Below are 20801 nucleotides of genomic sequence, written 5' to 3'. Positions count from 1 at the left end.
GATTGGGCTGTACCCAGTATTTCAGAAAGTGTTTCCAAGTCATGAACAACAGAGAATCCAAGTGATTTCCTGCTTCCAGGAACATTTTCTTCTTTCTGTAATCCAAGGAATCCAATGAACTAATGTATTTAATCTTGACTGATTTTTTGGCCAATTACTTTTTCTTTTACAATTACACATATATAGTAAATTCCATCCACATTAAACTATACAAAGTTTAATGGTTACCTAAGGTTTGTGGTCTCCAGCTGTACTGGAGACTCTCCAACTGAGTCTCATGGTTCCATGGTGACAAACTAGTTTTGGATCAATGTCTGCTTAAGTAAATTACACACTCATGTCCCATCTTACGTGTATGTCTTCGTAGTCCTGATTGTTCTTCTACTGATAAAATAAAGAAAGCCTTATTTATATTTTTAAAATTTGCTTCTGTCTATGGAAATGCTCTAACAACAATGCAAGGCAATCTTGCTCATCTTTCTGTGCTTATAGAGAGGTGATGAATATCTGTCAAAAGTATCGCACCTGATTTTACAAAATAGTACTGAGGAGAATGGGATCTTAGTTACTCAAAAGTGTCTCAGAAAGGGCCAAAATATATTTACACAGCTTCATTTACATCGTGTGTTGTGGCCCAGCCCCGCAATGTGCTGACTCCTGTTTGTTTCCTTGGGCATTTCCAAGACAGCTTGGCACAGGCTGCACGATATTGAAGAAGTGATATTTTGCTTTCCTCCCCTTCCTCCATAACAGTATCACTCAGTCACACAGTTTCGCTGACACTGTATTTTTTAACTCTCATGAGGAAAGACAGGGAGATAGATGCTAGGACTAAGGGGAGAGACTGATTCTCTTACTTGCTTTTACAAAATGTTTTATAATACACTGCACAGAGTACCTCTTAAATTTTGTTGTGTGAGTTTAAATTGCAATAGAAAATAATCTGATTGCTGAAGAAAAATGAGACCCAGTGTGAGCTTGTTAGTATATTCTAAATGTATTCACTCTCTCCAGCTATAAGCTCCATATAGATTTTACTGCTTGCTTTTTCTATTTGCTGGGCAGTCTTCACTCTGCTCCTTAGGCAGAGGCAGGCAGCTGTTTTCAATATCCTAAAGACAAACCTTGAAAGAAGTGCAAGGTGCCATCCTTGCACTCTGGCTATGGATTATGAAAAGATGTGATCAAGGGAAAGAAAAAAAAAAAAGGCAAGAAAAGTTGGCAGCAGCTTTCTAGTCAAGCTGTGCAATCAGCCTCTTGGAATGAATTTAAACAGCTTCAAAATAGGTCACCTCAATGTATTTCTTTTTAAAGTAGGCTTAAATAAAAGCAGATCTCTGTTTCTCCTTCCCTCTTCCCTTGACATCCCAAGGCAGTGTTGCCTGTGGGAAGCCAGACACATAATGAGGGGTATGCGTGGGACATATGGAACTGGTTTTCCTCAGTGATAAACATGTGGCTCTTCTCCTTAGACTCCTCTCCTGCCAAGAGTTCAGTAGCTCAAAAATAAGTTGGGCACCAGAAATCAACCATGAAGTAATTGAAGGCTTCTTCCCATAATACACTCAGATTCCTACAAGCCCCATGTGCACAGAACATGTCTTCATTTTTGTGGCACTCTGCAGACTCTTATAAGCCTACAAGGAGAGGGTTTAGGTATCTGGCGAAAACTGACCTACCTGAAGTTTTCCAATGGCACTTACAGGTTAGAAGGGAGGATGTGGATGGCTCTTTGTAAATGTTTACCCAGGTGTCACGAGCCAATGCCGTCACAGAGACTACCAGCAGTCAGGGGAAGAAGAACAGTTACCCACATCAGGTTACAATTTCTGAAGTAGACAGGAGTCCTCCTTGCCGTGCCTGGTGCAGAGCTTCCAGACAAGAAGTACTGCTCATGCCATTGCCATCTTAGCCAGGTTCAGAGGCTCTGGAGAGCCCAAGAGCATTCAAAGATACTGTTGCCTTTATTTAACGAGTTAACGAGTTCAGTGCCAAGCATGTGTTTGTGCAAATTCCTTAGTGTTGGAGAAGCCGGACTAGAAGTGCCTCCCCTAGCCATGCTACTGCGTAGGACTCAAGGCGTCAGTTCTCCTGGGGCATATGTGAAATATAAGCATAACCAAAACCTTACTAGCTCTCTATGCAAGGTCTTGGTTTTGCTTGCATTTCACAGAATCTCAGTGTTACTTAGGCACCTGACACAGCTCAGGAAACCCAAGATCCATTGACACCAAAGCCAGGAACTGAAGAGGAGATCAATACTCAAAGTTCAACTTTGAAAATCTGACCTGGAATATTTCTTACTAGAGAAACATTTAAGTATCTCAAAATACAGGTGCTTACATCCCTGGATGTGTCACAGGGAGTCACTCTCTTGGGCACAGCTGCTAACTGGTTGTGGGGTAGAAAACTAGGCTGCTAAACACTCAGTGTGTGAACTGTCAGCAACCATTTACATGCATATCCCACAACAAAAGCTGAAGTTCTTCTGCCTTGCCAGTGTGGCCCATCACGTGCATACACAGGGCAGCTCAAAGGCTGGGCTGTACAAAATGCTGAACAGTGTTCCTCCTAAGTATGGTTGTTCAGCTTGTGCCATCTGCTTCCAAAGCAGCAGCAGAGCCCTGCAGCTTGCCAGTCTCTCACCAGAACAGCACAAAGTCTCAGGCTCTGCATGTAAGGAATATGCCTCTGCACCTGTTGCTGGGCATTTGTATGCATACATGCCCTAATTGCCTATGCAGATGATTAAGTAGAAGCTCTGCCATTACCCTGTTACATGCAAATCCAGCCTTCAGGGGCTCTAGTGTGCATGTTTGCAGACATGGAGGGGTGGAAAAGACATTATAAACAGGGATTCACAAAGCAGTTTTCAGAACAGAGTTGTGGAACCTTTGCAGAGACATAGTTTAGAAAGAACATAAAAAAGAGAGAAAAAGAGTGAAAAAATAGAGAAAAAGAGAGAAATCTTGAGTGTGAGGACATTTTCAGAAACAAGAGACATCTGGGGAATTAAATCTATTTGGAAAAAAAAAAAGAAAAAAAAAAGAAAAAAAAAAGAAAAAAGGGCAGGGGAAAAGGTGAAACCTTGCCAGTGAAATAAAAGAAAATCTCTAACTTTCTCACAGAAATCTTAGTCAAACCAACACAGAAAGAAAGGAGTTAAGAACAAAGGATTTATTTCCAAAAAGGAGCCAAGGCAAAGATTGCCAGGGAGAAAAATGTGTCCATGGAATCATTAACACTGCAGGAGTCAGGAATGATGGTAACCAATATAAACCAACAGCTCTGGATACATTTCTATTTGCTTTTCACTTTTTATGTGAAAAGCTTTGGCAGACCCAAATGTGGAAGTCATTTTTTCTCCAGCCCATCTTCAGTGGCTGCTACTCCCATGAGTCAGGTCCTGTCTCCCCTTTGGCTGATTTATGCAGCTCCCAAGGCACAAAAAGCAGCAGAAAATCATAAACTCTGACCCTAGAATTTGTTTCCTCCATGGTACTGTCACCCACAGTGAGAACTTGTCTCAGAAAGAGGTGGGTATTTTGAGGGTCTATTTTTCCTTAGCAATCCTGGGCTGCCAGAACAACTCCTTGGAAAGCTGTCAGCGAGCATAAAATCCATCATCTTCTGGTTAATCTGTGTGGTGTGAGCCAGCCTGGTTACTGTACTCGTGTGGGAGCAGTATGTTGTAATGACACCCTTGTCCCTAGCCCACAGAATCATGCCAGGTGCAATTCAGTTTAAGAGTCAGAACTCACAGGTACTACTGTGACATTAGAAACAGTAAATTGCAAGTCTGGTACTCAGTAAACTTCCTCTGGATTTTTGTTTCTGTTATGTAGCAATTCCCTGTTGTATTGACAGAAAACTGCCATAATAAATAGGCAGCACTGGGCAATTTTGGTATCCTGTTGTTGCTTTCAGAAGTGAGGATTTTACAGGCATTCCTGTGAAAACCCCACCTGCTGTGGGTTTGCTTTCTTCTTCATAGATCCACAGTGGATAAATGCATAAATGCACAGTGGAGTATTGAGAACAAGGAATCTTAGCAACAAAGAAAACAATTGGTATTATGGATGCATTGTAATACCTTTCTTTATTAGTAGTAATGCTTGGAAGAACATAATTGTTTTCAGGAACAGGCTGGTTTCTAATATTCTTCTCCAAATGATCTAAGAAGCATGCAAAGGCTCCATAATTTTAGCCATACATTCTGTGTAATTTGAGATGCTAACAATTTAAAAGATATTGTCAACACCACAAAGCATATAAAATGTGGGTGGTGAAGACTGCAGATAATCCTCAATCCTGATTAAAACTCCACTATAGACCAGAAAAGAATCTGGCAGGAATAAAACCCTTCAGAACTTCTTGGAAAATGAAAGTTTAAGTCATAAGTAACACAGGAAAAAAACAAAACAAAACAAAACAAAAAAACAAACAAACAAACAAACAAAAACAACCAAAAAACCAATAGCAAATGAGAAAAATATGGGAAAAATTCCAGGGTCTGTCCCTGCTCATGGCATTCCCCCTTGCAAATCCGTTTTTCATTCCTTTCAGTAAGGAAGCATTTATAGCTTACAAAGATGACATTAGTAATGACAACCACTTTAAGGCAAAAAATGAAAAAGCGGGGGGGAAGTGAAAATAACTAAGGTAGAGAAAAAAGGTAGAGAATGGAGGTTTTTTGTTAAAGAGATAGGAGCAAAAATCAAGCCAGAATTTCAAAATTTGTCCTTACAAGCATAAACTATCATTATTATTCCTTTAACATTAGTCCAAACAAGTTGCATAAACTAGTGTTCTGGTTTAATTCATGTCAAGGCTGACCTTCAAGGTCCAAAACTCATTCCTGATACTTTCCAACCCTTTTCAAATACAGCCTGGCTGTTGGTAGGGACCTGATCTGGCATGTACTTTAACATGAGCCGTGCTGGGAGTAATCCTGCTCTAGAGTGTTGGTAACTGTGACACTACCTAGATCCAATGTAGCACTTCTTTTCCTTGGAACCACATATATTCCGTGTTTTTTATTCAATTGTTACATTTTTGAATGTAACAATGTAATTTTATTGCTGATGGGAATATAATGTATTTTTAATTTTTTCAGAAATATTAGCCAAAAGCACTACAGGTTTGGGGTGGAGTGGCTAGAGAGCTGCCCAGCAGAGAGGGACAAGGGTGTGCTGGATTGACAGCTGGCTGAACATGAGCTAGCAGTGTGCCCAGGTAGCCAAGAAGGCCAACAGCATCCTGGTCTACATCCAGAATAGTGTGACCAGCAGGACCAGGCAGGTGATCCTGCCCCTCTACTCAGCCTTGGTGAGGCTGCACCTCAAGCACTGTGTGTGATTTTGGGCATTACAATGTAAGAGGGACATTGAGGTGCTGGAGAGGGTGCAGAGAAGGCAACGAAGCTGATGAGGGGTCTGGAGAACAGGTCTTATGAGTAGAGGCTGAGGGAGCTGGGGCTATTCAGCCTGGAGAAGAGTAGGCTGAGGGGAGGCCTCATTGCTCTCTACAGCTACCCGAGAGGAGGTTGTAGTGAGGTGGGTCTTGACCTCTTCTCCCTACTTAAATAACAACAGAACAGAGGAAATGGGGTAAAGTTACAAAGGGGAGGTTCAGATTGGATATTAGGAAAAATTTATTCACAGAAAGAGTGGTGAGGCATTGGAACAGGCTTCCCAGGGAGATGGTGGAGGAATCATCCCTGGAGGTGTTAAAAAAAGGGGCTAGACGTTGTTTCAGGAGATGGTTTAGTGGCTAGGAGCTGTAGGGCATTTAAAACAGTATCTGGAGAGACAGGATGTTTCTGATTATTGCCAAATTCTTTCATAATAAAGATCTTGAGACCAAAGGCATAGAGTGGCTGAAAAGCACGCCCTTGAGGCAGTCAGAGTTACACTCTGAGAGAAATAGGAAGAACTTTTGAGTACATAAATTGGATGAAAACTTGGGGGGGAAAGACTGAAATAGATCTTGTGTTTTCCTAATGGTCAAACAATGAAAGCAAGAAGTGCTTCTAACCCACATACAGAGAGCGTAACCATGCCTTGCTCCTGTAGCTATCTGGGATTAATGAGAAACTGAAGATTTACCAGCTTCAGGCAGGATGTGCCAAGTGGCAAGGAGCTCTGTGGAAATTAGAATGGACAGTGACTGACTTTGTTGTATTACCTAAAGGAGAGAGGAACATCACAAAGTCTGGTGAATTGGAAGTTTGACACCAGGGGAAAAGTGGACCCTTCAATTTCTGATTTTCTGTTCAAATGAACCAATTATTTTGCTGACCTCAGGGTCTGAATTTCAAAGGGGGCTGAAGACAGGCTTAGGCCTGCTGCTATGGCAAATTCCAAAATACCCAATTACTGACCTCAGGAGGAGTCAGCATTCCTGAGATTAGAGTCACTGGGAGTTTACTTCACAAACTCACTTCTAATAATGTACTATACTGCAGACACCATTAACCTGCCTTTTTCAGTTAGCAAGTAAGATATGACTCAAGGCAAAATAATTATTATCAGCCAGTGGCAGGAGTTAAATCTCTAATTGGAAACAGCACATCTGCAGAGGAGTATAATAAAAATATAAAACAAGTAAATGTGTTAGTAGATTGCTGGGATTCTAGGTAATAATTCCATAAGACAGTTTTAGCAGAAACAATGAATGTTTCAGGGCTTCATAGATCCAACTAATTCTGGGCACTGAATAGAGTTCCAAGGATTAAGTCTGTTCTTACTAGACAATTTGAACAGCATTATATTGGCAGACTTCCTAGATATCCTTATTATTTGCATTGCACTTATTTCGATGTTAACACTATTTTGTGGCAAGATAATTCTCTTATTTTCCCCCAGCTGGTGTCAGGATGCTGTTCAGTAACAAAGACCTTTCATGTCAGCTGCCTGAGGTAAAGCTATTGTGTCCCACCTGTCAGTTATACTAAGACATCTTTAGGTCTAAATTATTCTAATATGAGTGACCTACTGTTTCTACATTCAAAACTCTTCTACTGCTTTTATAATTAAACACACAAGGCCAAAACCTGAAAGCTGAGCACCTGCTGAGCACCCACAAACTCCCACCAAATCCTGTCAGTATTACAGATAAAGAAGTTGAGATATTTAAATATACAAAAAACTTTATTTATCATTCTCTGTGTCTAAGGACGTATTTTGCCTTCTGGATCAAGCTCGACTTGACACAGTTGGGGATTTCAAGGCCTGGTTAAAAGAGAAACTCTTACAGACTTTTTCCTAATTTCTTGTTTTAGATTTTACCCTGTCCTTGCTGAGTCAACATCTGTGCCCCCATTTTGAGTGACTGAAAACAGTCCGTAGTTTGCAGCTCTCTGTACAGCATTCTAAAGCTCATTTGCATCTTGGAGCTAAATTGTATTTTGTGGATGGCCATGTTAGGCTTTATATTATGGCTTCCCAGCTGTGACCTAGGGTGTCTCAAGATGGACAGAAAGTACATAGTTTCATCACTTCTTGAAAAGATGTTGAAAACAAAGAGTGTTCACACTTTCTCAGATGTGCTCTGTATGTGCCTAGTCATTCACATTTTACCCACAACTTACTTTTAGCCTCTTCAGGATAAAAAAAGTTATCAGATCTCTACCAGATCAGATCTCTTACAATTTATCAGCATGACATTTTGAAGGGCACAATACACTATCACAGCAGAGGTCAATATGAAGAAGAATATTCTTAAAATGTGGTACTTTATTTGACAGCAAAAATGGATCAACAGACTCTGGTCACAGAGACTTTGCCCATAATTCTGTCCTACTTTCTTTCTGACTTTTTGATTGTTATTGTCCAAAAGCAGATTATATTACCAGCACCTTTCATTTCTGTTTTGTGTAATTCTGAACAGGAAAAAGCCCACAGCCTTTTGGCAAACGTGTTCAGACAAGAGGAAAAAAAGCATCAGTTTCCTTGTCCCAGCAAACATTTTAAAACAGGCGGCCTGCCAGGGGCATGTGTTGCCACTGATACATATAGATGCCTTTTCATTTTCTATTACCACCTTCTTATTTCTTGTTGCACGAGATTTGTTTGAAAAGAATTGTCACAGCCATCACAGCTATGTGGTACAGTCATTCACAATTTAGAAGATGAGGCAGTGAGTCAGCTGAGGCTCACAAGGACTACTGGGCACCAAAAGGAGCACATAGCTGCCTCCTGTTTCTTCATATATCTGCCCCCAGTGTTGGACAAATAAGAATGCACTTTTCCTATATATGTCACTTACAAGCTGTAAAAAGAAAGCCAAAACTCCAAACAATATGAGAATCACAGAATCACAGAATGTTAAGGGTTGGAAGGGACCTCTGGAGATCATTGAGTCCACCCCCCTTGCCAGAGAAGCTGGTGAAATTATTATTAAACCTCCAGCTGTTCCAGATGTACTTTCTAGAAGCTTTGGCTAAGGCAACTGGAGTTGGTTGTGTTATGGAGTGGTTCCCATTGCACCTTTCAAATGCCTCTGCCAGAGCCAATGACTCCAGTCAGACTTCTTTGTGTTTCCTGGAAAACATGGTAGCAACTACTGGAAAAGGGAGATATTAGTCAAGTGCACAGTCTACTGAGCATCAGTTCTTACAGATGTAAGTTTTCTCTAAAATTCAGACTATGGAGGCATTTCCTTGTAGCTGTTCTCTTGTTGTAGACAGAACCCTATCCCCAGGATAGGGCAGAGAAGGTGAAGACTCAGCACACTGATGGATCTACTACTTTGATTCTAATGAACTGGGGCAGAAATCAACCACTCTCTAAATTTGCAAACATTAAAAACTCAACAACAAAAATTCTTCAAATCTACAGCCTGCCCTAAGCATGTACTGTAGTCAAATTAAATCTCTAATAAAGTATCTATTAAATTAAAACCAAACATATTCCTGTTTTGTAGTTCCAGCCTCCCCTAGTGGAAAATGGCTGAATTTCAATCAGCCACATGTCCAAGCTGTGGTTGTTCTCATAAGTCTGAATTCTTTCCTTAAGTGGGATCCATCCAAGAACAGGACACCATTTGTTTCTCTTTCTGCAGACCTACATGGCAGTTAGAAAGTGCGCACAAATGAGTTCAGCCTTGTGATGTTGAGGTCCTCTTCAGCAAGGCTGAGCTTTTACAGCTTCAGATGAAGACATTCACACTTGGAGAAGCCATCAACACTGGGTTGCCCAGGACCACTCTGGCAACCCACCGATAATGCAGTGAGGCATGTAGACATGCCAGCAGTATCGTATGCAACTTTGAAGGGCAAAGTCCCTCTAAACCACCAGAGTGGTGTAGAGAGCTGCAAGTGGGAATCACAACTGAGCCAGAGCAGAGTGCAGTGTCCTTAAATGGGAGAATCGAGTCTGACTCTTTGGCATCTTCCATCTAGTTGTTCTGCTATTACAGACACTCAGCATGATGCAGTAAAAGAGAATGGGTGAATAGTTACAGGGGTCTAGTGACACTCATTTCTATTTAACTCTATTTGCAATAATTGGCCTGGTTAAATGGGCCCTGATGTAAATATGCATTGTCTCTCTGGACCTGTTTGTTTGCTTCCCTGGGAAGATTTTGCACAGCAGAGACAGAGCTGTCTCTTATTAAAGCTTCATGAGACCGTGAAAGATCAAAATGCTGGAATAACTAATAATCTGTAACTGAGTGATTCTCCTTATTACTGCACATCACCTTTCCCCAGGAAGCATAAATCTAGGGCAGATTGCTGGAAAATGTTACCAGAACTTATCTCAGTGACTCATTTGCTTTCTGTAGTCTCATGCTATTTATGTATGGTAGTTCAAGCTCTGCCAATTTTTATTTTTTTTTTTCATTCAGCATTCCAATGCCATTAACTTCTGACTTCGACACATAAACTGATGTGACCTGGAGAATTTCCTTTTTTGTCTGTTCATTTTAAGAGAGCTAAGCAGTGCTAGGCCTTGTCACATATACCCTTCCCTATGGTTCTATGTAGATAAGCCAATGCCCTTGCATAGCAGATGAAGCTGGACATGTAGTGCTTGAAACAAATATTAGTTATTAATTGTAATTACATGTTCCCCATGATACTGATTATCAGTTTTCTGCAGTTTATTGGGTTTTCCCTGTTGAATAAAGAGCCTATCTGAACCGGCACTTGTGCCTAATACTTCCTGATAACTATATCTGTGTCACCCTGTGCTTTGGACCTTCCTCAAGGCATCAGAATGTACTGCTCTTCCATCATCTATAGGGAAGTGGGTGGATTTTATGATGCCTCAATATAGCACTTCCAATGCTAATTTATTTCTGCCAAGGCTGAGTTTATGCTCCATCTACTGACTGGCTATGTACACACAGACCTCTCCTGATTACATTAGTGGAAAACATTAAGTGGGTATTGGGCTCATCTTTGCAGCTTGCTGCTGCATTCAATGTGGAACAAAGATGTTGTCAAGTCCCCTGACACTGTCTGACTGTGGTTCTTGTTTCCTCCATAGCAGGTATTCTCTGTATTTAATGTCACCACACCTGGCACAAAGGAATCCCCTTTTGGGAACCATGGAATTGGCACTGCATTAGTAAGAGGTCAATTTGTGCAGCATCTATGAACAGGAAAACAGCAAAATATCTTGCAAAGTCATTTGAAAAAGATTGAGTAAAGAGAAATGAAAGGTACTACTGCAAACAGCCTCCCTAAAATTTAACAAGACTGCTATTCAATAAAAAATAAAAATAAAAATAAAAATATAATTAAAATTGTGCAATGCAGTGCTTTGCTCTGTTAAATAATAGATATAGTTTCTCATTATCTTATAGCCACAGGACAATGCAGTTATTAAATGAAGTCTTTGAGTAGTGACAGTTAAGTTAAGCATTTCTCCCAAAGTCTGGAGGAACATCACTAACAAGGTAAGCTGAAAGTGAGGGGTGCTTCCTTCAAACCCCGTTTCTTAGACTCTCAGCAGCACATTTCTTGCTTCCATCAGTCTTCCACTTCCATTTTCCACTACCACCTGCAGACCCTGAAGCACCCTCAGATTCAATGTGCCTGTATGTGACATGGTGACTGCTCAGTCCTTCGATGCTTGGGCCTGGGTGGACAGATGCCAATGCCCACCACTCCCAGGCATTTGAGGAGATGTCCTGGTGTGGCACAGACAGCCCTGCCACTGCCTGTTGCTGTCATGCTGCCTGCACAGTCCACAGGCTGGGCCAGCCCAGCTGGCACTTCTTGGCAACTGGCTGTGAGGCCATGGCTTTGCCCGTAGGAGTCTGCTAGAGCCTCCTCAGAGAGCTGCCTGCCATCTTGGGACACAGGGAATGCCTGGCTCCCACCAGAGGCCGCACCAGTCCTCTGCCTGTCCTTGGTGCTAGTGTTGAGGGAAGGGCAAAGGAGGTGGGCTCCTAAAGAAGGATCCCAGCAGCCAACTGCCAAGGCAATAACAAAATACTCTTCCACTAGAAATGCTTCTGCTGACCTGGTCAGTCAGTATTACAGTTTTAAGAACACTCTGCTGTAGCATTCTTCTGTCAGCAGCTTTCCAAGGGCTAGAAATGTGCAGATATTAAGACTTTAAGCTACTTTTGGAATTATGAATACAGAAAAAATACAGACACTTCTGTTACAGTTTAAACCAGCCTAAGTTTTTATGTTCTTCCAGGCCAAGAAAATTTTTATCAGCTTCTTCTGAACTTGGCAAGAAAACATCATTCTAGCTGGAGGAGAGTGAACACAGAAGCATATAGGCCAAAGACATGCTTTCCCCAGGCTTTGAAGACCAGAAAACTGGAGTGCCTGTTGTGTGATTTTGGCACTGTTAGAGTCTCCTTCCTCCTGGGGGAATAAGTGAAAGGGGGCAGCCAGGGTGAGGCTATTTGTGTTGGTGTGCCTCTGCTGTCAGAGCACTCCCGGAGGCATGGCCATGCTCTGGAGCCTTGAGCTGTCACCTTCACAACTTTGTATTTTAGGCTGTTCTACGCACCCTGCCTGATTTCCAAGTTCTGCCTAAACAGCACTCCTGAACTGCTTCGAAAAAAAATCGGCACTCAGCACTTTGATAACCCATACCTTTGATTTCACACCTTGAGCAAATATGTCAGTCAGCTGCTCCATGTAGACCAGGGAAGATGGGAATGAACCCCTTAGAAAATGGAGTAAATTAAAGGGTGAAAATATAACAGTTGGGGTAAATGCATGAGAGACAGTGGCTGATGAAACACAGCACAGAAAAATGCAGAAGTTACACTCTACTCAGAGCGCTAATTCATTGCTCTGTGGGGCACCCAGGTCTACCACGTTCTCTGACTTTATGAACCCTGGTGGACAGACCATGGCTTGATTGGAGTTCCTGGGAAGGATGGGTCACCAAAACCATGACTTCAGTGTTAATCCCCACTGCTATTGCTTATACACCTCATGCAGTATGTGCTGCAGTACTTCAGGTGTGATTCTGTCCAGGTAATATTTTTTTTGCTTATTAGACAGCCACTGAGTTTTACAACTATTGATTGTTCCTGATGGGTCACTAAAGGAACTGAAGACCATGCCCACTCCCCTGAGGATTTGGTGGGGGGCATGGGGAGAGGCAAGAGGAGAGGGAGGGTTACTTGAGGTTGGATTTTCAAGGGTAGGTCTTTGATGCACTATCAGATAACAAGAGGATTAACCAGTTATTGCACATCAGCAGAGCTGTGGTAATTAATCCTGCATGCATTTTAGCCTAGCACAAACTCAAGCGAAAAATGTTAGCTTACTCTTTCACTAAGGCCACTGGTGTGACCTAGAATTTGCCATGTTAAAACTACTTGAACCTGGTCCCTTACAATCAGTATAACTGATTGTCAGATGGACAGTCCTGCTCAGGCTTAGACAGAGGTTGATGGCAAGGAACACCGATACAGAGGGAGTGGTAATAAAAGGAATAAATGGCATTTGCTACTTTAGTATTGTATAATAGAGCTACAACTAAAAAGACAAGGGATTATCTATAAAGAAACAGGAGAAAGATATAAGAATAAGTCTGTAGAGAATGTCTTATGAAGTAGTTGGGCTGGCTTCATGCTCTGACCCTAAATTGTCCAGAATAGCCGTATTTGGTGCATAGGGAACCTCTCTTAACTCTTAAGAGTTAACTCTTAAAACTTAGTAAGCTTTCATAGCTGGCTGTCTCTGTGTTGGCTGGCGATAGACACATGAGCAAATACATTCAGTTGCTGATTCAGTAAACCATTTCAGTGGTTATGGTAAAACACAGGATGATGTATTTACATTTAATAAAATATAACAATAAAAATGCAAGCAGAGAATTCAGATTATGGCAAGAATTAAATCATAATTATGGCCCTTTTATGGTACTGAAGGATGAGAAACATAGCATATTTGCATGGTGATCAATATTGTATTTCTAGTTCTTCACATGCATGTGTTTGAGTCCATGAATTACTATAATTCTGGAAGTTCCTTTAACACGCTGTTTTCCTAACTTTCTATAAGTTGTGCACTGTTCATTAGCTCCTTAGTGGCTTAGGAATTTTTCTAACCAATTCATAGAGAGAAACCAAGGTGGAAAAAGTCCTCCCACCTAGAACATAGGTTTTTATGAAAATGGGAGAAAATGAGAAAAAGCTAACTTTCCCCTTTGCCACTGAGTTCTTATTTTTTTTTTTTTTTAAAAAAAAAAAGCACTGCCCCTATTTTTCTGATTCGGGGACACAGGCATAACATGCAGCTGCTCAGCACCCAGCCCAATATAAACCTTATAGCCTTCAATTAAGTTTCAGACCAGTGTTTTACTCACAGTCAGACAAGTCTGAACAAACATGCAGACGACAATATGTGATAATTCTGCAATTCTCAGAAGAAAGAGAGGAAATTAAAGAGAAAAGAATAGGAACAAAACCAAAAAGAGTAAAGATAAAAAGATTCAGCTCCATTTTTAAATAGGCTTTTGGCATATAACATGGAAAAATTTACTCCTATTAATATATTTTTCCATTTCCCAAATTACTACTTTAGACAGTGAAACAACCTGTCAAGTCAGAAATATATTTTTACCTACCTGCCCAAAATTTATACACAGAAGTTTGCTACTGGCAGAGTTATGTTAACCTCATTTCTATATTTTCAAGAATTAAAAAATCTTCTTTTTGGCCTCAGAGTTTGTCTAAGGATCCAACTGCCAGTCTACAATTACTGGTGTAAAGGAAATAAGTTATGGAGCTACCATACGTATGGATGTGACGAGCTTTGTACTGAAAAGAAGAAAAACAATCTCTCTTCTGCATGAAAAATCCAGGCTCAGAAATACCAGACGTTATTTAGGTGCAACTGAATTTTCTTATAATTTGTTGCTGAATTATTTATTTATTTATGAGTTAAAATAGGTTTTGAATTATTTAAAAATTGTATTTGAAGAAAGCTGGCACAAGGCTCAGACCTGGATCAGATTTGAAATCAGATTTGAAATTATCTGAATGGAATCACAAAAATTTCAAAAAGCATCACACACACCAAATTTTTAATGCTTAATCATCTGTGTTGCTATGGATTAACAACAGCTTCTCTCCGTCAGTATTCTACCACCCTCTTTCAGAATGTTTGCTATATATACTGTTAAAAATATTTCCAGTATTTCTCAGAAAAAGCATACCTGAAACAGATCTAGTGTCCAAAAGTAAGGTTTCTGCTTTCTCCAGCTGGGTTCAAGGTGGTATCTGCCACCATGGAAGTAAAGACAGCACAGGTGAGACATAGGCACCTAGTTCCACCTGAGACACCATTATGTCTCTGAGTCATTATTGCAGAGCTCACAAAAGGGACACATGGCCTAGAAGATGTCCTGATTTGGTATCCTGGAGGATAATGCAGGGTGTCTGATGTGGCAGTAGGCTCACACATCAAGTTAGATGTCAGGAGTTTCATCCTGTGAGCCAGGCTGTAGACAGGATATCCCAGAGCTCAGACAAACCAACCTTGAAGCTTGCCAGCACAGATGTTTTACCACAGTATTTTTTACCACAGCTGCCATTGCACTTGCTGAAGAACAAAGGTTTCCAACATGTTTCAGGCCACCAGGTTGCTGCAGAACTCTAATCACAAAGGAAAAAACAATTAAAAAAATATGGAAAAACAAGGCTTGTAATTTTGAGCTCTTGATTATTCCCTTACTTCAGGCATTATTGTTTCAGTTAAAATATTATTATTTATTTAATTACACGAACTTTTCTGGATCATGATGGATGATCACTGAATGAACAGAAGAGAAAGAATAGGCAATTGCTCTCTGCCCGCTGCTCCCTTCTTTCAGTTGTTTGCTATTTTGCTCTTTCAGGTTCTCTCTGTTGGTTTTCTACAGCCATGAAGTCTGTCTTCATTTCTAAAAGACTACAGTATACATATTCAGAGCTTTGAAACCTTCAAGTATGTGATTCTCTGTAACTGATACTCCTCTCTGTAAGTGATGTTCAGATTATTTTTTGAATCTTTGTTTTTTTAGTGGAAATTAAGACTGATGCAAGGCATTTGAATCTTCGGGAAATATCTGTCTTGGAGTTATTAATTGTCTGTTTCTACTCTGAAACAGAAAATTTACTACATCTAAGTAGGACTTATTTACTTTAATCCCTGGCCTTTGTGTAACAGGAAGGGAGACACACTGACTAGCTAAAGTATTATTTGGTAATAATTTTGTCTTCAGTCATGGATTAAATTGTTTTGTGTGTATGAATTTTCAACCTATCATTAATATTTCTTTCTTTCATCTTCTTTTCTCCTTCCTGTTTTAGTTTTGACTTTTTGTTGCTGGAGACTTTGAAGGGAGAGCCAAAATAACTATTATCTAGAATTATCAGCTATATGAGCAAAAGTACTCTCCCAGCACTTGTATATCTAAGTCCTCTGCAAGGATGAACTCCATGTCTATGGATGTAAAATCACAACTCTCTCCTGCTCCGTAAGATCCTGGTCTCATGGGGTTTTTTTTTCCAAGATGGTGATACAAGCAGCTGTGCACAGGGAGAGAGTGCAAAAGACTTACAAGACCAATCTTGAATATGAGGAAAGATCCTTTCTCCGTATGTTTCATTTAGTGTTAATTCCTTGTTTTAAGTGAGGTTGCAAGATTTCATAATGTTTAAAGCATGGCATCTGCTCTGTGCTTGTCTGAACTTTTACTGCATTTTCTTCAGTTCATGCCAGGAAGGTAGGTCCCAGAGCTGTTACCACAATTGCCAATAATTGGTGCTGGATTTGCTGGGTCATGAAGGAGAAAACCAAGAAGAAAGGAACTCAAGGCTCCCTGTCTACAGAGACATTTATGAGTTTAAATTGCCAGGTCTTTGAATACGTTGTACTCGACCTTTTCTAAAATACTGGTTTCTGGAGGCAAAACCAAACTGTGGCTGACCCTGACATGCTGGTGGGGTAGGAAGTGCTGCTGTGCTCTGCAAAACAGCATGGAGATGAGCACAGTATAACTGAGGCAATAGAGAGTCTTAATCATATTTAAACACCAAGAAACGGAGATTAAGACAATGACCCAAGAGGAGTAGGCACTTCACCTGCCTGGCATGCCTCCACAAACCATATCCTTGTGACTGCTTTACCTTTCCATGATTATGCAGCTCTTACCACCATCACCACACTCCAGTTATCCCAGTGTGATGGGCTTTGGAGGGCGTCAGTGCTTCTTAAGAGATGTGAGACCTCATCCAGTGCTCTGAGAGCAGTGCCACCACTCAGAGCAGCCTCTGCTCTGTCCTGAGTGGGGACATTTGGCCCACTGTGTTCATGAACACCTTCCAGTGCTTTTCCTTTGCTGCTGCTTTAACAAAAATAACCTTAAGAAAATACACTATGTTTTTTTAATTGTAAAATTATATTGTGGGCCATGATTAAATAATTTTCAAGTATTGTTGAGTCATGCAAAGCTTTGTTTTCCAGTTTAATGTTATTGGTAACCAAAGCCAGTTTTATATCCAGTCCACATGATGCAATAGTCATAAGAAAAGAAACTTTCCAAATACTTTTACAATTTAAAATTACACTTGCAAAGCATTGTTATAATATATCTCATTTAAAATGGGGCAAAATGGCTTTTCTGGAGACTAAGGCAACTTCAAGCTTCATTTCTAATAGAGGAGAGCCCAGAAAATGGATGTTATCCAAATGAGACTAATTTACTCCAACTGTTATTTTAAAATATAGTGAATGCAAATAAAGGATTAAAAATTGGTCATGCCCTAGGTGGTATCTTTTGCTGAACTTACATTAACAATTTTGAAGGTACAGCCACCTGAAAAATGTTAGCATTTTTCTTTCCCAGGCCTTCCGAAAGCTGGAGTTCCTCCTTTAACCAGGTGGGTTTTGCCTTTTTAATGACTGTTTTTATAACTACAGTACTTGTGCACCTTCAGGTACTCTCAGCTTCAGCTGTGTGAGGCCTACAGCATTCTGGGCTGTCCAAAACATCTGTAATTTTAGTTATGTTATTTCATGGTCTGTTTCTTCACCTTATTTCTTCAGTTTGTATAAAGAATAATAGTCACAGCTGGTTTGTGGACGTGGTACAATTTTTAAATAGAAACTCCTCTTTGCAACTTTTGTCTGAATTTTCCATGGAGGAGCAAACACTTCCAGAATAGTGCCTGCTACCCAGCTTATAAAAATGTTTAAAATGCATGCAGCACACTTTAGTGCCATATAGAGACATTTGATTCAGCTTACACAGTGAACCCAGCAGACCATAACTGTACAGGTTACTACTCAACTGTTCCTGTAGAGTTTATCAATTCTTCTAAAGCATCTCAGGAGCTGACAGCTACAGCAAAGCAGAGAAAAAGGGAAAGTCAAGGCTGCTGCTCAGGGAGGTTGAAGGATATATCAGGAGCAGCTGCAATTTGCTTTTGCAACGTATGGCTATCTGCATCCTTAATGCATGTGCTTGACCCTACCCTGTGCCACTCCCCACTGACACCCTCTCCATAATCTCCATTCTTAGGGTCATACCATGGGAAGGGAGCAAAATGCAGAGTGGTCACAGCAGGAAGAGGCAAAAATGAAAGGATGGAGATGGATGAGCTCATGAAGCTATGGTGGTAGGGAGAAGAGAAATGAAAACCACTGGACCTCTATACCTCTGTCACCCCAAGGAAATCCCATCTAGGATAGCTAGGGAATTTAATGTCTCTATCATAAAACTAGCTAGGCCAGCAAGGCCATTACAGGAAGCATGCAAATGGTATAATTTATGTGGTATTAGACATCTGATCTAATTACACATTATTACCCTGTGCCTGGGAAGTGCCTGTATCTCTCTTGACTCCATAAGTTACGTACTGTTGATCCACTGAATCACACCTGAGATGTCCAAATTTGATAGTGTGAATAACCCGCTAGGAGTTAAAAAAAGCATACCTTAGTACTGTCAGGAGGTGTGTTCTGGTAGTAGTCATGTTTACTGCTCCCAGCAGAAAACTCTCACACTCAACTTCTTCCTGAGAAGACTTATGGGCTATCATTTCAGTATCTTTTTCTACAAATGCTGTAAAGTTTATTTAGCATTTCAGCTGGCTCACTCACTGTCACAGCTCGTAACATCTGCATGGGCAGAGTTTGGAAAAAAAAAACAAAACATTTTTAGGCTGCTACCCTGCACACCAAGAGTTCAGCTTTGAAAAGTGATTAATGATGTCTAACATCTTCACTTTTGATTCCTAGTTTGAAATGCTGAAAGGCGATCTGACCTTTAGGAAGAAGGTTTAGTGTTCCCTGAAGGCCACGCTCATTTACAATGTCTGAGGATGAATATCTCAAATCACTCACTTTTGAGCTTTTTCTTCTTTTTGAACTCTGGTTATAAAATATTAATTTGTTCTTCACCCAGTGGTCCACTATAGGCTGTAGCATTCCAGAGGTTTTCCCTGTTAACTCTTCTGCTCTACAGCTGTGTTGTTTTCAGTTCCTAGACTGATCAATCAATTTATCTACCAAACTTATCTCTGAGATGACACACAGTATCAGATAAAATGTTCTGAAAGTTGCAGAAATAATAAGTTATCTGTAGATTATTTAGTAAATTGAAATGTAAATGAGAAAAAAAATGGGGATGCCAAATATACTCTCAGAGTGGAAACAGAAAGCCACTACTGAGTTACAGGATTTGAAGAAGTGAAATGTTTCTTGTTTGCTGAAAAAGAACTGCTCTTGGTTTTTCCTTGCTCTGGGTTGACTAATTGCCTTGGCATTTTTAGCTGGCAGTAATGGTGCAGGTTTACATGTTCCACCATTTGCTCCCTTGCCGGTGAAATAATGAAAACATAAGGCCTGAAGCATTCTTATCTACCCTGCATATGTTACATCTGTTTTTTTTCTGTGCTCTACTTTCTGTATTTCATATGCTGTATATTATGTCCTGTGGGGAAAAAATAAAGCAGTAAAATTGGTCACTATCAGAAAAAAGAGCAGCAATGGACATGCCACCTTTCTCTTGGTTGTGCTGTACTGTTGAATCTGAGAGAGAATAACCCACTGACACTACTTTTGCCCCCTCAAACTGTTCACCAAGGAGAAAGACTGCTTTGGTACTCTTAAATTCTTCCTACTGTTACATGCATTGCTTTGTGTTACTGTATGGCTTGTGAGCCAGGTTTTCAGAATGCAGGTAGGCTTCTTGGTCGTATCACTGTGAAAATCCTATGTGGCACATCTGGATTCATATTCTTTAGAAAAAAATGCATGCACTAATATGGAGCACAGCTTGTTCTATGTGCTCCACGAGCCTTAGAAAAGTAGACACATAGAACAGGAGAGAGGGAGAGGCAGGCAGACATCAGAAAATCTGTTCTTGACCTTCATATGCCAAATAAATTCTTTTTGTTTGAGGTGGGGGAAAGTCAATCCCTTAAGGGAAAACAGAAGAGGAGAGAGAGGTAATAAGGAAGTGAGTCAGACACAAAGAATTGTTGGCAAATACAGACTCTTCCTAGTAAAGGGGGACGGTTTTCAGCTGATCTAATGTAAAAAACCACAGATAATGTGTGCCTGTTTTTTATTTAAGTCCTCTCTTGTAGCTAGAAATATTAGAGTTTAATAAATTGAGAAAAAATGAGAAGCAAGACCCTTTTCCCTCTCTTCACTGCTTCCCCACATCACCCAGGGGAGAATGTTGAAAGTCTGAATCAGTGTTTTTCTTTGGTTTTAACTTTTTCTTTTTTTCCTCCCCAGATAGGAGTCTTGAGAAGTGGTTCCATGGTAACCATTTAAAAAGAGGTAAAACATGTGGTTTCTTCACTGGGCTGCTCCTAATGAGATTGAATTAACTTGTGTAACTGTATAGTTATAATTATGATAGTTGATACTTTATTTTAGATTTTATTAACCATGGAACCCTGAAGTACTCTATATTAATTGGTAAATCCCTGAGGTCCTCCTTGCTACAGAAGCTGGTGAGCCTGAAACAGCCACAGAGTCCTTCCCAATCCTTCCCAGCACTAAAATTATTTGCAATCTGAGGGGCTGGCTGGAGATCTACCTAGATGCTAAATATTACAACCTAACCAGTATAAGATCTATCAAAACATTAAGGGTCTGACTTACCGTTATTGCTACATCAAAGTTGTAGTTAGGAGTAGCAGAAACACTGGAGGCAGCAGCAACTCAAGTAGAAATAGCTATGATAAAAAATTAAGGAGTCTTTTTCTTTGCTTGGAAACAAACTATGAGGGAAAGGCAAGAGGCTGTATATTCCTGAGTATACAACTGCAGCTAAGGATGGCCAGTGTTAATAAAATTAAGAATATGGGGGGAA

The 20801-nt window shown here is 40.4% G+C and overlaps 1 long non-coding RNA gene across 3 annotated transcripts in view; it reads right to left on the bottom strand.

The window, feature by feature from the left end:
- Positions 1-13249: 13249 nt before the first annotated feature.
- The window catches only part of LOC127396080 (uncharacterized), a 60994-nt gene continuing 53442 nt past the window's right edge, over positions 13250-20801 (bottom strand). For 2 of the 3 annotated variants that reach the window (XR_007891898.1, XR_007891896.1), the window contains 2 exons: positions 18410-18592; positions 13250-15084 (listed from right to left, as the gene is read on the bottom strand). This is a non-coding gene — a long non-coding RNA (uncharacterized LOC127396080). The remainder of the gene's footprint in view (positions 15085-18409; positions 18593-20801) is intronic. The other variant, XR_007891897.1, reaches the window with a different exon arrangement.

Source organism: Apus apus, chromosome Z (assembly GCF_020740795.1).
Source record: "Apus apus isolate bApuApu2 chromosome Z, bApuApu2.pri.cur, whole genome shotgun sequence".
Lineage (NCBI taxonomy): Eukaryota > Metazoa > Chordata > Aves > Apodiformes > Apodidae > Apus > Apus apus.
This window is presented reverse-complemented; position numbering and strand designations above follow the sequence as displayed.